At 45.9% G+C, this 16,484-nt stretch overlaps 1 long non-coding RNA gene across 1 annotated transcript in view; it reads right to left on the reverse strand.

Moving 5' to 3' along the window:
• LOC120750720 (uncharacterized) overlaps positions 1-16,484 on the reverse strand; it is a 16,960-nt gene continuing 476 nt past the window's right edge. The window contains exons 2-4 of the long non-coding RNA XR_005700117.2: positions 8,435-8,537; positions 746-882; positions 1-86 (exon numbers count right to left, since the gene is read on the reverse strand). This is a non-coding gene — a long non-coding RNA (uncharacterized LOC120750720). The remainder of the gene's footprint in view (positions 87-745; positions 883-8,434; positions 8,538-16,484) is intronic.

Consider the following 16,484-nt stretch of genomic DNA (forward strand, 5'->3'; position numbering starts at 1 on the left):
TGTGAGAGAAGCCATACCACGGGAAGCACAGTCCTTTGCACGAAGCAGAAGCTGAGGTTTGCTGGGCATCCACAGAATAGAGGAAGCTAAGAGAACAGCCAAAAAATCATGAAAGACCTCTAAGGTGCCCCTGTTTTGCTCCATTTCTGATTCCAGACTGAGGATCTGGCAGGGTCCAGAAATGCCCCCAGCTCTGACCCCTTGTTGTTCTCCCTTCACTACCTGGGCCCAATCAGCTCAGTCACTGCACAGGACTCAGGGCTGGGGCGAGCTGAAGCCTGTTACAGTGTGTTAATTTGGTTTATATTGCGTTTTATTTGGTTTGTAATGTTTTCCCTTGTTCCCCTTGGAAATTGTATCGAGAGGTTTGTCCCTGCTCGGCCGCATCCATCCCCCACACTGAAATGTAACCCAACCCTGTTCCACTCCCACCTTATCCCTGATTGGGTAGTGGCTTGTCCCTGCCTCTAGGCCCTTCCCCCCTGGGAAAAAGCCCTGGGAGTGGGAAGGGTGGTCTCTCATCAGAACGGGGACAGGGAAGGAGCTAAAGGAGCTCTGGACCAAATAAAGCTATAATTCCACCCCCCCACCCCGATCCTCCTTTTGCCATCGAGGATCGTCTGGGTCTCTCTAAAGAACCACCACAGAAGCCTGTGGCAGAAGGGAGACCCCACTGAAGAAAAAGGCCTCTGCAGAACTCTGACCCTGACCCCGCATGAAAGCCATTTCTCCAAAACCCTCTCACCTATGCTCAAGAGAAGAGCCTAACCAGTCCCCTCAGCAAGCCATCCTCTGTTGTGAAGCCCACACTCTTGGATTTAGATGGCAAGCGTCCTGCGCTGTAGGAGTCATGCAGTCACCAAACAGCTGAGATTAGATATTCTGGAAAGGGGGAGAGGGGAGGTAGAGATAAACCAGCAGTTGTTCTCAACTGAGTTCCAGGCCAGGAAGAAAAAAATTAAATTATTTACATAGGGTTCTCAAGCAATCACTAGCAGGGCCAAGACCTAAGACCCAAAGGCTCAATCCCAGCCCCATGCATTTTAAACTCTTGGTCTTGGTAAAAAAGTAACTCCTCTTTTCTGCAGCTGCTGCTTTTAGGCTGGAAGCAGTTCTCATCTACTTCTCCCCATGTGTCTGTTCCCATTAAAACCAATTTTAAAAGAACCTTGCTGCTTTTCCATTGCCATCCTTGCTGCCAGATATACACCATTAAACAGAAAAAAATAAGAGGCTTTAGCTGTAATTATGGTGTAGTTGTTTTACGTTTACTAAATTTTGGTCTTGGTACTTACTCTTTTTGTGAGGGAGAGACTAGGAGAAAAACAAAGTAGGCTCAACCTTAGAAGTAACAAATAGTTTATTAACATACACTAAAAGAATAGAAAAACAGAAAGTTGGAAAAAAAACCTAAAATGGAATGAAACTTCAAAAACACTTTTCCCTCCCCTTACAAACTGTTCACTTTCTTACAAAACAACATAAAGAGAAAAAACTTGCAATTTTCAGTCAGTTTCACTATCTGACAATAGTCTTTCATCAATTCATTAGGGGAAGAGTATCTTTTAGAGTCATGGACCCCACTGACAATTTAGAACAGTTCTCTTGTGGGTTTTAAACTGTCACAAAAACAACCGCCCAGAGAAACCTGCCTTTGTGACCCTCCCAGGAGCAGTTTCCCAAGCTGCTTATGGGTCATGGGTCTTAGACTTTTGCATACTGGGTTTTCAGCTTTTAAAGATGAATAACTAAAGGCAAAGGATTCTTCACTTCAAGGTACAGAGATATCTTCTCACTTCTTCACTGGCGCAGGGGGCTTCTCATCTTTATCTCTGTTCAAGCATCTTATAAGATATTACTTAGTTCATCACAAAGACCTTTGCTTAAATCTACACACAAATTAAGATAATCATCTTCCCAAATGCATATCTTTTTCATGATTTAAGGGAATGACCTAAATATAGAGTTCATTTCCATGGCTCAAGTAAGAATAGAACAACTAACTCTTCAACCCTCTGTCCCAATAGTCTTTTTACTCTTGCTTTACTGACTTCATCCTGTTGTTCTTTATGTTCACTCTGTCTTTCCTTACTCTCTCAGAGAGGGGCTAAGCTCTGGAAGCCTCATGTTGCTAAGAAAGAGTTAAATCTGCTCAGCGTCTTTGTCTCTCTCTCTGTAGCTCGTGGTGTTAGATGTTCAAGGCCGAGCTGATAAGAGGAAGAACTCACAGAAACATCAGAGATTGGAGCACTCAGGCGGTCCAGAATCTCAGAAAGAAAACAGGCAGGATCATAAAATGCTTTCTCAGCCCACCCCTTGGTGTAAATTGGGGTGGCCTCAGCCCAAATGGTGCCTATAGCTCTTATCAGGGCCTAGCAGAGATCTCTCCCTGCTCCAGGGAAGTCTGAAGAAAGTAGCTGTTACAAAACAGCAACCTCTCCTTCCTTCCTCCTTTCACCCGGGAGCTGATGGAATCCGGCCAGGCCTCAGGCCAGCTCCCATTCCCCAAAAGGGGGGAGCAGCAGGCCCAGCTCGATGTTACCTGTCTCTTTCTGGCCAAAGGAAGAAGAAAAAAGGACCCACCTACAGGAAATCAAGGGGTTTTATATGGTACTTCCCAAAGTTGCAGCTAGTAATTCTCAGTGGTTAAAACAGATGCCAATATTCCAACTAACTCTCTGATAAGTCTCTGTCTCTTCCAAAGCAATTCCCAGGTCCTGACCTGGAGAATTATTTTACATTCTTTTATAACTAAAAAACCAAACTGTACTAACCCATGACATATGAGTTTGCCTTTTTTGTAGATAAAGTATCCCATGAAGACTGACACAGCTGAATACTTGTCCAAGCACACCAATTCTCTCAGCAGGAGTTTTCAGAGGGAAAAATTAAATTGTAGCTGTATAATACACTTATCATGGGTTGGCACAATTTTGTTTTCTGGTTATAGAAAAATGTAAAGTGTTTTTCCCTGCCTTGACCATGGAGTGGGTTGGGGGGAGGACAGGGACCTATCAAAAAGCTGGCTGGGATATTGGCAGCTAAGTTGGCCAATGGGAAATGTCAATGCGACTTTGGAAGGGACATTTAAAACTAAGTTGCTGGTGATCCACCCTCTCTCACACTTTGGGGATCTGCCATGAGGTAACATCAGAGGCGGCTGGGCCAGCCCCGGATTGGGCCTTGCTGCCTTTCTGGGCGGCTGGGCCTGGCCCAGCTGGGCCCCTGAAAGCCTCTGCCCTCACAGAGAGGGTCTAGGCCGGCTGAGCCCTTTCCCCTGCTTGCCGGCAGGGAAGAAATCGGCTGCAGTTCCACAATGCTGACCACGTGCTCAGACTGTGGCAGAAAAGGCCAAAACATGGCCCAGCTTAATCACCACTGGCAGCAGAGAAAGACAGCCTGCAGCTTCATAACAACTCAGAGGCAAGCCGCTTTAGACGAGACTGAGGGGTGGAAAAAGGATATCTACCAGCTTGTCCATCAGCACAGCTTTGCATTTTTCTTCAGCTCCTGCAACCCAGGGTGCACGTGGCCCTTGCAGGCCTAAGCAGATACAATCCTTCTCTAACAACACAGAACTTTTAAAGCAAATTCTTCCTTGAGAGAAAGAAGAAAGAAAACCAGAAAGTACATAGAAATACACACCACATGAAGTCAGTCAGATTGGAAGTAAAAGAACTAATAATATTAGAATAGGATTGAAGAAGTGGATATTTTTAACCGGACTTTTCTAAGGTAAATTATGGAGAAATTAACTGTTCTTTGCAGCGTCTTAGTATCGCTGGGTAGAATACTATTCTAATCAAAATTAGGGACTAATGTAATTGATATTTATTTGGGAACTGTAAAGCCCCCACTCCTGGGTTAAAAGGAGGCCTCAGCCTTTGAGACAAAGATAATTTTGGACTAGAAGAAGTATTCGTAAATACTTCTTCTGTAGCCCAAATACACTGAGAAGCTTTGCTAATACAACATCACAGTCTGCAGTAGAAAATGTCTTCATAAGTGATCTTAGACTCTTCCCCTAGAGTAATGAATAGTTATGTCTAAATAGTGAAACTGACTGAAAAATCCTAAGTTGTGTCTTTCTATGCTGTTCAATAAGAAAGGTAATAGTTTGTAAGAGGAAAAAAGTGTGTTTTAAAGTGTCATTCTGTTTTAGTTGAAGGTTTTTTCTTTTCCCAATTTTTTCTTTTTCATTCTTTTAGTATATGTTAATAAAACTATTTTTGTTCATTTTTAAGTTTAAGCCTGCTTTAGTTTTTTTTCCTCCTAATCTCTCCCTCCCACAAAAAACCAATAAATGCTAAAATCCCCACAACATTGAACAGACAATGCCAGTGATTATCCAACAAAATGACATCAAAAAACACCAGCAGTGATGACTTGCAAAGGGGACATAAAACCTTCTGAAGTTACCCTGCAAAGGATAACAAGGCCCTTTAAGAACCACACATATTTTGTCGCTTTTACTCTTAGGCTTCTCTGTGAGACCTCTAGGGCTAGACCAGTCTTATAAAACACTGAAGACACCTCACATTTTATTGCAGGTAGACATACTCCACACAAGCTGGCAAGTGCCTCCTTTCCCAACTATCATAGGTTAGCACAATTTTGTTTTCTAGATATAGAGAAATGTAAAATGTTTTTTCCCTGCCCTAACTGTGGCATAGGTTGGGGGGGAGGAAGACAAGGACCTATCAGAAAGCAGGCTGAGATACTGACAGCTAAGTTGACCAATGAGAAGTGTCAGTGCGACTTTGGAAGGAACATTTAAAACTGCTGAGACTGTCCACTCTCTTGCTTCGGTGGCTTGACATGAGGTAACAAGGTAGTCCGGGCCAGGCCCGGCCCAGGTCAGGCTCTGCTGCCTCTTTGGGCGGCCAGGCCAGGCCTGGCCAGGGGTCTGGGGGCCGCTGCCTGCATGGGGAAGGCTTAAGCCAGCTGAGCCCCTTTCCCTTGCTTGCGGGCAGGGGAGAGGGGCAGCTCCAGCTCGGCAGTGTGGGCCATGTGCTCAGACTGCGGCAGAAGGGGCCAAAACATGGCCCAGCTTAATCACTGCTGGAAGCGGAGAAAGCAAGCCTGCAGCTCCATGACAACTTTAAGCTGGACTGCCTTAGATGAGAATGAGGGGTGGAAAAAGAGACATTTACCGGTTTCTTTTACCAGCTCCGCGTGCACACGTGGCGTTGCAAGCCCGGGCAAAAAAATTTAACCCTTTCTTAGCAATGCAGAACTTTTAAAGCACAATTCTTCCTTGAGAGAAAGAAGAAAACAGAAGGTACATGGAACAGATGCTGCATGAAGTCAGTTAGATGAGAAGTGAAAGAACTAATAATATTGGAATAGGATTGAAGAAGTAGGCATTTTTAACAAGACTTTTTTAAGGTAAATTGTGAAGAAATGAACTGGTTTTTGCAGCATTGTTAGTATTATTTTTGGGTTGAATGCTATTCTAATCAAAATTAAGGACTGGTGTAATAGAGATTTATTTGGGAACTTTGAAAACCCCTGCTCCTGGGTCAAAAAAGGAGGTCTCAGCCCTTTAAGACAAAGATAATTTTAGACAAGAAGAAGTATTCGTAAATAATACCCCAAATACACTGAGAAGCTTCGCGGAGAGATCACAGTCTGTGAAAACTCCGGGCGACAGCAGATGTGTGACAGCACTAGACTATTATGTCTTGTAGCAAACATATTCATGAAATATCTTAGAAGGACTCTTCTCCTAAGATAATGTGTAGTTATGTCTAAGTAGTGAAACTGACTGAAAATCCTAAGTTGTGTCTTTCTATGTTGTTCAATAAGAAAGTTAATAGTTTGTAAGAGGAAAAAAGTGTGTTTTAAGGTATCATTCTGTTTTAGTTTAAGTTTTTCTTGTTTCTCAACTTTTTTTCTTTTCTGTCTTTTAATATATGTTAATAAAACTATTTTTGTTCATTTTTAAGCTTCAGCCTGCTTTGTTTGTTTTTCTCCTAATCTCTCCCTCCCACAAAAATATTAACACTAAAACCCCTACATTAATTAGTGTTTCTGCACAGTTTTATTAAATTAAAACCATTACACCAAGCCATGGAATCTCTGGCCAACCTCCCAATTCAGTCCTCTGATTGCACAACAAGGGAGTACTCCTTGAAACTCCACTGCCCAAGGGGTCCCACTGAATGGAAGTCTGTTATTCTGCTTTCCCAAAATCCTCTACAATTTGCAGCATGGCCAGGAAATTGCCTTCTTTTCCTTCTTGCCCTCCCTAGCAGTCAGGCAACATCCTCCTGGATGTTGCAAGTGGCCATTTACAGTAGGATAAATAAGCCCTGTGGCTCAGGCAGACTCAGTACACCATCTCACCAGGATCAGGCTGAGCAAGCCCACCCCACAGACAGTCCCAGGGAGCCAAATATCATTGATACTATACCTGTCATAGACAAACAAACATCTGTGCTTGGATGAGATCAAGACATTGTTTTATGGAGAAGCAGTGCTCCCAAGACCACCACAAAGTCACATGGGGCCCATGAGTGCCAGATTTTAAGTTCACACCTCAAAGGAAACTCAAATAAGTGGAAAAAAATCACAAGTAGACACAAAGCCCTTCAACAACTTCAACACGAGCCCTCTGCTGTGCTTGTTCTGGCTAATATATGAAATAGCTAAGTCATCATCAAAATGCAAGTATCAAAGCATGTAAATAAATTATGAAGCAAGTTCTCACACTTTAGGAGAGCTTTGGCTTTTTTTGCTCATGGATTGTCCCACACAGATGCATGCCAGCATATGCTGGTCTTCCAACATATGTCCCTAAACTCACCCTAGCCTGAAACATTTCCCCTTGTCTCCTCTGGACAGCAAACTCCAACCAGTCAGAAGCAAGCCACATTAGCTGAAAGTGCCAGGGCTGTGTCCTTGGTTTCCTGAAGAAAAATTGTTCTCCTGGGAGCTACCTACATTTTGAAGGACTTTTTTCTCTTTCCTGGCACGATGTGACTCATGTGCAACAGACAGTGCACCCAACCTTTGTAGATCCATGACAGGAAAGAGTCTAGGCCTGCAATGAAATAGCAAAACTCATCCAAGCACTAAAATAATATTGTTTTAAAGCCAGAGCCAGCACCACAGGGTCTAGCCCTTACACAACAGCTGTGATCCACTGGAGACAGGGATTTTTTTTTTTTTTTTTTTGCCTTGCTGGCCTCTGTTTTCTCACCATAGGACTGATCTGAGGAATGGGAGCTCCCTGATGGCAAGACTTGAATTAGCAAAGATGGACTTTCAGTGGCCCCATGATTTTCCCTGCTCACATGGAAGTCTCAGGATCCAACAGAAACACAGTCCTGTGCTGCCCTCTCCCAGGGCTCTGAGACCAGTCAGACCTGAACACAATGGTGTCTAATGCAGTGGTGCCTGTTTCAGGGGCAAGCACAACTCTCAGCTCCTCCCCACAAGCCCAGCATCCCTTTCTCTGGCCCAGGCATGAGAGCTGTGCTAGGACACAAAGTCACAGGCCAGGACATACTTGCATTTGGTTAATGACAAAATCAACAGCAACCAGATTACTGTCACCCATCCAGCTTTCATGACATCCCAAAACAGATATAAGACCCAACCAAAACCCAATAGAATTTGGGTAGAACAGAGCTCAGACAGCCATAACATGATTTTCACAAAACAAGAGGCCTCCACATTTTCCTACCTGTTTTTAGCACTGCCTTCTTAGGCAATAGTCCCAATCAAATACCTAGCAGCCCTTAAATATTGCAGCAGACCTCTCATGAGGGGTAGAAATTAGCCAAGACACAGACTCTTATTTAACAACATGAAAAGGGTCCCAGTTTATTCTTCTCTATAGCTCAGTTATCCTGACTCCAACTACTCACTGACTGGCTGCAGCAAACTCCTACTGTAGGGTCCAGCTGCAGACTCTGCTGGTTATTTCCTACTGGAATATGACTGCAATTATTTCCTTGCTGCCTCTGACCTAGCTCTTACCTAGCTCAACTATGACAGCAGGCTCCAACAGCATGCTCTAACTCCATCAGACCCAAACCAACCTCATAGCAGACCTTTCACAGCAGCAACTCTGCCTTGTTTTGTTCTTCTTTGGGTTTTTCTGATCCATTCCATCATCCTCAGGGCTCTTCTACCTTCTCACAGCCATCTTCCTTCAATAAATACATCTTCCTTCAAACTCCTCCCTCTAACCAGCTAACCCATCCCTTTACCCACTCACCTTTATTAGTCACAGCTACAACCCATTAAGGGCAAGGCCAGTTCCTCTTCTTTGGTAATTAGTACAACTGTGGCATCAGGGGCGAGGTTGCCTGTAATCCTTTCTTCTACACCTACACTTATACAGGTTCTCAGGGGATCTGGAGGAACCAAACCACTCCATCTCACACAGACAGCTCACTTACAAGGTTTGCTCCTTAAGGCCCACCTTGACATCTGGTTCTGAGCTGAGTGCCACTGCTCCACTCTGTCACAAGATCAGCGGACCCATGATCTGGACACTCCTGGCATATCTAGTGCCTCCAAGGGACCTGGAAAAGAGAACCAACAATGACATATCTCCAATCCTTTCTGGCTTGTGCTCTGCCCTGCAACCCCAGCATGCAGATAAATGATGCTCATGCAACCTTGGACAGCTCTTTATACCCTCAGCCCAAGGCAGAGGTCTCCTGCCCAGACCTCTATCCTGCAGGTTTCCTGCACCTCCAGCAGGTGCAACAAATGCCAGGAGTCTTCACAGGTTCAGGTGATGATGAGCCAAACCCAGAAAGGATGAAATCCACAGGTTATTAAAAGTAGAGGCACAATGCCAAACTCAGGACATTCTGTCTGCACATGAGAGGCTGGCAGATCATCGAGATGATCTCCTGCTGTTAGCTGACTGCCTTTATCTATGCTCCCCAGGCATCTCCTGCCAGGAAGAGGACACCAGGCTAGACAGATCTCTGATCTGACCCAGGACAGCAGAGCTGTTATATCTCAGGCCATAGCAGCCTGCCCTTGGGCAGCACCTTCTGCAGCTCCCTAATGCTTCTCAGACTGAGGAATTGCACCATGCTCCAGGAATGACCCAGAGCTGGACCAGTTTGTCTCTGTAAGAAACAGTCACAACAGCTGGGGATAAACAAGAACACCAGACAGGTGGACAAAGCCACAGAGGACTCCAAAGCCTCAGAAGAGGGGGCTGGGAGGGAAAGAGGGAAAAATAGAAAGGAGTCAAAAAATAGTTGGAAACTGCTAGTTTGTATCTGGTTGAGAAATTCAGGACTGCTCTCTGATAGACTTACAAATTCCTTTCGTGCCACCAGATGGTGCCGTGCCTTTAGTCACCAGCAGGCAGCTAGTCTGGGGACAACAACCCTCTCCTCCGCCCACTCCAGCGCTGGCCCATGAGCACTGCCTTCAGACTGCTGGGAGAATGGAAGAGACAGCCTCGGTCTGTCCCAGGGCCTGGCCTCCCCAGCGGGAACGTTTCCAAGCTGCAGGGCCACTTCCACCTTGAGCCAGGGCGAGGCTGATGCTGAATCTGGGCTTGGGACAGCCGGGATCCGGGACAGGAGGGGAAATGAGCCTGGAAGCCCGTGGCGCTGGAGGGAAGGTCAGGAGTACATATTTGAGCACTGCAAGAGCAAAGCATCATATGCTGGGAAAAAGACTTCCGTAATGGGCAATCTGGCAGGGGAAACACAGGCCAGGAGTTGTGTTTTGGTTACATTCAAGTGTTTTTGAACCAGCAGAAGTGTCAGAGCCCTAGGGAAGGATGACAGGATAGCCTGCTCAGGAAAGAAGTTGTTCTGGCTGGTCGGATTCAGTCCATACTGGTAAGCTGTGCTTCCTGGCCCCCTTCAGAAATGCAGCTGTAACCAGGCTCCTTCCCATTACCCACAGGCAGCTTGTTGGGTGACCACCCATCCAGAAATGTGAGCTGTGCTACTCAGGCAATGCAAAGGCTCAGAAGGAGACCACTGCTTGCTGAAGACTGGAAATACACAGGCTCACCCAGCTGGTCCATGCCCCCACACCAGCCAGCCTTTCTACACTCAGTGTGCCAGAAGAGAGCCAGCACACTAAGCACAGGCCACCAATACAGATCTAAAGAGGTTGGTGGGAAAGGAATGCTCCATTCACACTACCCTGTTTTTCAGTGGAGACTTCCCACAGCCACTTCCCCCGACAAGACCAACCACAGGAGGTATATATAGCTCACCATGAACCAGCTGTCAACCCAGAGCTATAAATATAGCTAGAACAGAGATACAGCTATCAAGCCACTCTTGACTCTATTCATAATCTGTCCACATGCTGCAAGCCCACAACACAGATAGGAGAGAGGTAAAGGAAACTGTCAGAGATTCCCATCCATTGCACACTCGAAGGAAACACAGCAAGACCCTCTTCTTTCCCAGTGTGTCTCTCTGCAACGTCCTCCTACTCCTCCACCTCACCTGGCACAGCCCAAGTGGCAGTAGTGGTAGGAGTGCTATCCATCCATGTGTGAGGCTCAGGTTCACTAGGAAAGCAAAGTCGTTTTTGAGACTACCTGATGCGTTGGAAGGCAAAAAAGCTGATATGCTTGCTCTTCCCAGCACCACCCATATCACTGCTGGCACAGCCAACTCCCCTAGCACTCAGACCCAGGCTGCGGGCAGATTTGTCCTGCAGCCCATCCCAGTGCTGTGGCTTCTCTCCAGTATTACAGCAGCCATGGCTGTTGTTGGGAAATGAGTGCTTACCTCTCCATACCCACCTCTGCAACTCAGGCCTCCAGTAACCACCCTAAATTCTCAGAGCATTCCCCAGAAATCATATTCCATGCTACTTATTTATCTTTCGACAGTTTTGAACGGCCTTTCACTACCTTCAAATCCTCCACAGCTATAAGGCTGCTGTTGATGAACATCCATCATGCTGACTAATATGTCTGGTTGCTTCCTTTTTCATTACCCCATGCATTTCTTATGGCTAGACAGTAAGCAGATTAGGGGTGGGGATTTTCCAGTCTATGCCTGTATATCACCTTGCCCTGTACATGGGGTAGGACTAATTCACCTCCCATCTAATCTTACCCAGAGAAGCCCTCCAGAAAATGAACTCCCAGTCTTAACAAGAGCCAAGCTCCCCCCATTCCAGAGAGCCAAACCCAGACAGGTTCAATAAGCGGCCACCGACCTGACAAACACAGATAGGCCTGTAGTTCCCAAGCCAAAATAAGGGGCCATCCTGCACGAACACAGCTCTAAAAGGTTTCATTATTCTGATGCAGCTGAGCACAAAGCCTGTCATAAAAAACCTAAACTGCTACAACAACCTCCTGTCTGGCTTAGAGTGTAAGGAGTGGGGGTTCATTAACTCATGAAATAAAATAATTTTTAATGGCATTGAAGATAGTAATTACTAATGGCATCAGCAGCAACCACCTTCACACCTGGAACACAGCCCACATAAGCCACAAATGCTTATTCTCCAAGAAATCCCTGCAGTTGTGCCGCATTCAGTGTAGCAGCACTATCATCTTACATGCGCAGAGCAGAGATGGCCCGAAGGGTCGGGCGTTAACCTGTAAAGGCAGCGAAGAATTCATCGCAGTTGCCACCCATTTCCTGCCCGAGGCTGTGAGAGCCGTGCAGCCTCTCTGGGAGCAGCTTTCCCCCTCTATAAAAGGGGCTACAAACACAGCCCTGTCTCACCGCAAAAGCTCTGGAGCACAATCACAGGGAACGCTGCAAAGCGTTCAGGTAATGCAGGCAGAGGTGTTGCTTAAAGCTTTACCCACTGGTTCAGGGCCTTACTGTACTCAACACGAGCCTCCCTTCTCAGACTGACAGGGATTTAAGATCCAATTCCAGTGTATGCAGGGAAAACACATCATTTTAAGTTTTGTACATTGTCTATTTTGAGGATTTAAGCAAAAGTTGAGCAGTGGCCAGCCCTTAAGCTGATTCTGGAGCAAGATGCATTTCATTCTCATCATAAAAAGTACTTCAGACAGGCTTTAGTGGCAACAAAATCAAAGGGAAAAGGAAAGGGGGAAAAAAAAAAAAAAAAAAAAGCCAGGTAGGAGAGTAGCTTAATGACATTCTTGCTTACTTAAATTAATGTGAAGTTGTTCTACTGCTGAGCTGTCTTCTTTGTGTTATTTCCTCCTTTGTGTTTCTAGTGGAGAAAATGTGCCGGGGGTAAAGAAACACGGAGCTAATTTCCCCATCCCACTCAATCCAGACCAATTCTGATGAGGCTGATAAAATTCACTCAGTTTTACACCAGCAAGCAGGGTCAAATTTTAGTCCGGTTGCTTATAGCCTGCAGTTTTTACCATGCAGAAGTTAGAAGGATTGCAACCTGCAGCAACTGTGGAAGTTGATAGCAAATTAAAGGTAATAAGAGTTCTGGCATTCATCTGTAGAAATTTAGTAAAAGCCTCTTCACTACTGTAAAAATAACAAGTATTGATAAGTAACATCTAGCTCTGATCTACACTAAATCTGAAATTGCAATATAGAAAAAGCAGGAACAAAGTCACCATTTTGAAAACAGGAAACTAATGTAAAGGGGAAAAAGCAGCTTGTCCAGACTCATGCCATGGAGTAGGACAGGGCTTTGGACCAAATACCAGGCTCTGGTTCCTGCATCCTATCTGCTGCATCACCTCCTCAGAAAAGGGGATGGAGCATCACAGCAGTTTCCAGAAATCACCCTTAGATTCTCCTGTCCCCAAATTTCCCTTTAAATTTTTACTCCAGGTACCTGCTAAGCAGAATGTTTCAGCAATGCACAGCTATGGGCTCCTTGTGGGTTTTTTTCTTCCTGCCAGCGAAATAGCTATGACTGTAAGGTTTACAAAGACTTTCTGTTCCTGTCTAAAATTATCTTTGCTGATCCTTGAGACACTAAGACCACAGAGCCAATATTCCACAAGCTCTGAGAAAAAGGCACTGTATTTCAGGCACACTTCAGCCAGTGTTGTTACAGCATCCATCAGCCACGACCAAAGCTCTGTGTCAGCATCGTGCACAAGGGGACATTGCCTGTTCCTTTGCTGCATCAGACAGCACAGAGTCAGGGTCTGGGTGCTCTGTGGTTGTTCAGCCAAACAGAAGCCTCTGCTTCAACTGCGAGTTCAGGGCAGAAGTGGTTGAAAATATGGCAGGTGGATGCAGGCAGATGGGGGAAGCGAGGTTAAGAGGGAGACAAGAGCAATTAGCATAAGCAGCGGAGCCTCAGCTCACCAGCTGCTTCGCCGATTGTCTGCCTCCCTGATTTCCAACAGCAAAGCAGAAATTTACCGACGAGCACAGTCAGTAGCCAAGGCTGCCCCTCAGGACTGAAACTATCAGGGAAAACAAACGATTTCCATGGTACAAAAGCATGGCTTGCAGGGCTGTGATGTAGGAGTTTGCCTAAGTAAGGCATGGAGCACGCAGCTCAAAACAGACACCAAATACTTCAGAGTGAAAGGCTAAAAAAGGAAGGTTTTAGAGGAGGAAATGAGTCAGTAGCTTGGAGGATGGGAGGGGGAGTTCAAATAGCTGAGGCATATAAAGTAAGCAAGTAGTCACCATCTCAAAATCTACAAAGTCAGAGAAGTGCATGTATTGATCTCAGGTTTTTGTTGATGTAGGGTCTCATTCAAAAATGGAGTCCACGGGTGACTTTTTATATTGAACTTATTGGATTTTGAAGTGATCCTTCACTGGGCAGACATTTGCGAGCTGCAGTTCATACTGGTGTTTCTGACTGGATCTAAAGTGGTCACCACCAGCTACAGGATTGCTGGAAACTCTCTGGGTCCCCCCTGGCTAAGGGATGGGATTTGGGGGGACGGTGTGTGGGGGAGCGGAAATTTCAGGCTGATTGCAAATATCATTAGCCTTAAGAGAGGGAGGGGATTCACCTTTTGTGATGGTTCATCCAAATGTACATCCTGAGCTTCCAGTCTAGCTTATTCATGGCACTAACACTACGGGAAAAAAAGGGCAAACCTGCTTCAGTGTTGAAAATAAGAGCTAGTAAAAAACCCCTTCTTCTCCACAATGCAATTCACAGTATTCATGTCTGTCATTGTGACAACATCATATTGCACTGAGAGGCTGGGGACAAAGGGGTCTCACCCCAAGAAAGATTTAGCCTCGCTCACCACACTCCAGAACAGCTGTAACAGAGTGTGCAACACACTAAGCCAGAGGTGTTGGTGTTAGAGCAGCAGTAACTTCCTCACCTTTGCCCAGGTCCCTGTCCCATCCAAAGGCTGGCACTGATAGAGAGGAAACTCAGAAATAGAAACAAAATTTCCTCCTGCCTTCCCCAAACCAGAAAGCTCCCCCTGGGTTCAGGCACCAAGGGAAGAGCTATGGAATAGCTTTGGCAGGACCCTGCTGCAAGCCCAGGCTGAGGAAACCCCAGCACAACAAAGGGTCAGAGTGATGCTTAAGGTGACAGGCACATGAGGAGAGGGCTGTCAGGTCAGGGAGCAGCACAGGGCTGGAGAAGCAGGCTCCCTTTCCCTACACAACCAGCAGCACAGATTTGGCATGCAGCAGGGATTCCCAACCGTCTCATACAAACTCTTAATCCCCAGCAGGCAGCTCTGGGGCAGGGCTGGAGCTTCCAGTGCCTGTGCTGGAACAGCAGTGCAGGGACTGTGAAGCACTGTGCTAAGGCAGGCTGGCACCACCATAACCACACGCTTGTCCGTGTATTTTGGTGCACAGTTCCTGCCTCAGAGCACCACATCGGCTGTGTTTAGCCTCACTGGGCTATACTGTTTTGTCTTTTGGGGAATGAAACCTTTCAAAAAGCTGTTGTGGTTGCTGGTAAGTGAGTGCCCTTCCCAGAGGAGGCACATCTTTGTCATGAGGCAGGAAAAAGTGAGTTTTCTCTTACTCTGCTGGTAAAGAAGTTCTTGTCCCGGCTGAATTTTCTTTAACTGATTAGATAATTTCTCAACCTACTGCAACGTTTCCAAAACCACCTCTTGGAACAGACTAAGCCAAGAGGCCAGTTCCACCTCATTTGCCCTTATAAGTACACAAGCATGAAATAGCCCCAGCCCTGTTCTCATGGCCTTGCATCATCTTCTCCCCTCCTCCCCAGGATCTGTCACTTTGGTACCTCTCTCTCAGAGTGAAACCCATCTATGAAGAGCAAGCCCAGAAGTAGATGATGTGGATAGTAACAGACAAATTACCCACATCAGCTAGAAAGCACAGCTATCACAGGTTTCTGCTACGCACCACAACAGATGGAGGTCTGCTGTGGCACTGCCACATAGTGCTGACCACCACTGCCTTGATTTCCTCTCCAAGCCACAGTCAGTGCAGGAAGGCAGGACCAGAAGTTGTCCAGGGTAACTTAATCACAGGACTGAAGCTCTTCCTACTACACAGGCACTTTATCTGACTTGTTTTAGAACTGTGTTTCAGAAGGGGGGAAAAAAATCAAACACATACCTATTCATTTCTTGTCAATACTTCCAAAGTAAATCAAGATTTGGGGTCAAATTTAAGCATTCCTTGATTAAATGTATCAGAAAGGGGCCTAGGGAAGAACTATTCACTCAGGCCAATTAAAGTCTGCGTCATGCTGGTAGGTCTTTTGCTAGTTTCATTACAAATCTGATGCAAGAGCTTTTGCAAAAAGGAACCCCTGGCAGGAGTAAGTCACCCAGTACAAGAGCCTTATGAAACAGGATGGCTTTTTCAATGGCAACCATCTTCAGGATGAGGTCTTTCAGCAACTTCTCTCTCAAAGAACAGGCCTAACATCTACAAAGACCATCTACTGGGGTAGCCTGCAAAAAGGGGAAAAATCAAATAAAAATTAACCCCCTTTAACTAGAACAGCAATGTGGATGAAAATTGTAAGGTGTGTAAGCATTGCTCACACCTTTAATAGTGGAGCTTCATGATAGTTTTAATGAAGTATCATTTCCTCATACCCCAGCCCTGAAATCGCAGCCATTGAGTCTTGTTTCTGTTTCCTGTTTAACAGGGAGGCACAGACTCAATAAAATAAGCTTTTCATGCTGAGGGCTTTTTGCTCATTGATTGAAGCCGGGAACATCACTGCAGTCAGGATTCAGTGATAAAAACCTAACTTTCTATACATTTTGTACCATCAGCAGATGCCTTTGTACTGATTACAAGCAGCCTGAACCTCGCTGGCTAAAAACACTAAGGAATGAGTATTTTCGTCAGGGCGAGCAGAACTGCCATGAACATGGAACAGCAACTTCTCCGAGTGCCTTGGCCTCGGCAGCAGCGTTTTGTCAGGACTGCCTTTGTCCCGAGGACAGCCCGCTCGTTGTTTCGGCCGCTGGCACGAAGCTGTGCCGGGCGGGATCAGCGGGTGCCGGCGGGAAGCGCTGGGCTGCTGCCGCAGCAGCGCGAGCCAATCAGCACCGCCTGCCTGAGATCGCACCAAAGTAGGTAGTGAAAAACCCTCCGAGGAAGAAGGAAAACAAAACCAAACCAAACAAAACC

The sequence above is a fragment of the Hirundo rustica genome, chromosome 3 (assembly GCF_015227805.2).
Source record: "Hirundo rustica isolate bHirRus1 chromosome 3, bHirRus1.pri.v3, whole genome shotgun sequence".
Classification (NCBI taxonomy): Eukaryota; Metazoa; Chordata; class Aves; order Passeriformes; family Hirundinidae; genus Hirundo; species Hirundo rustica.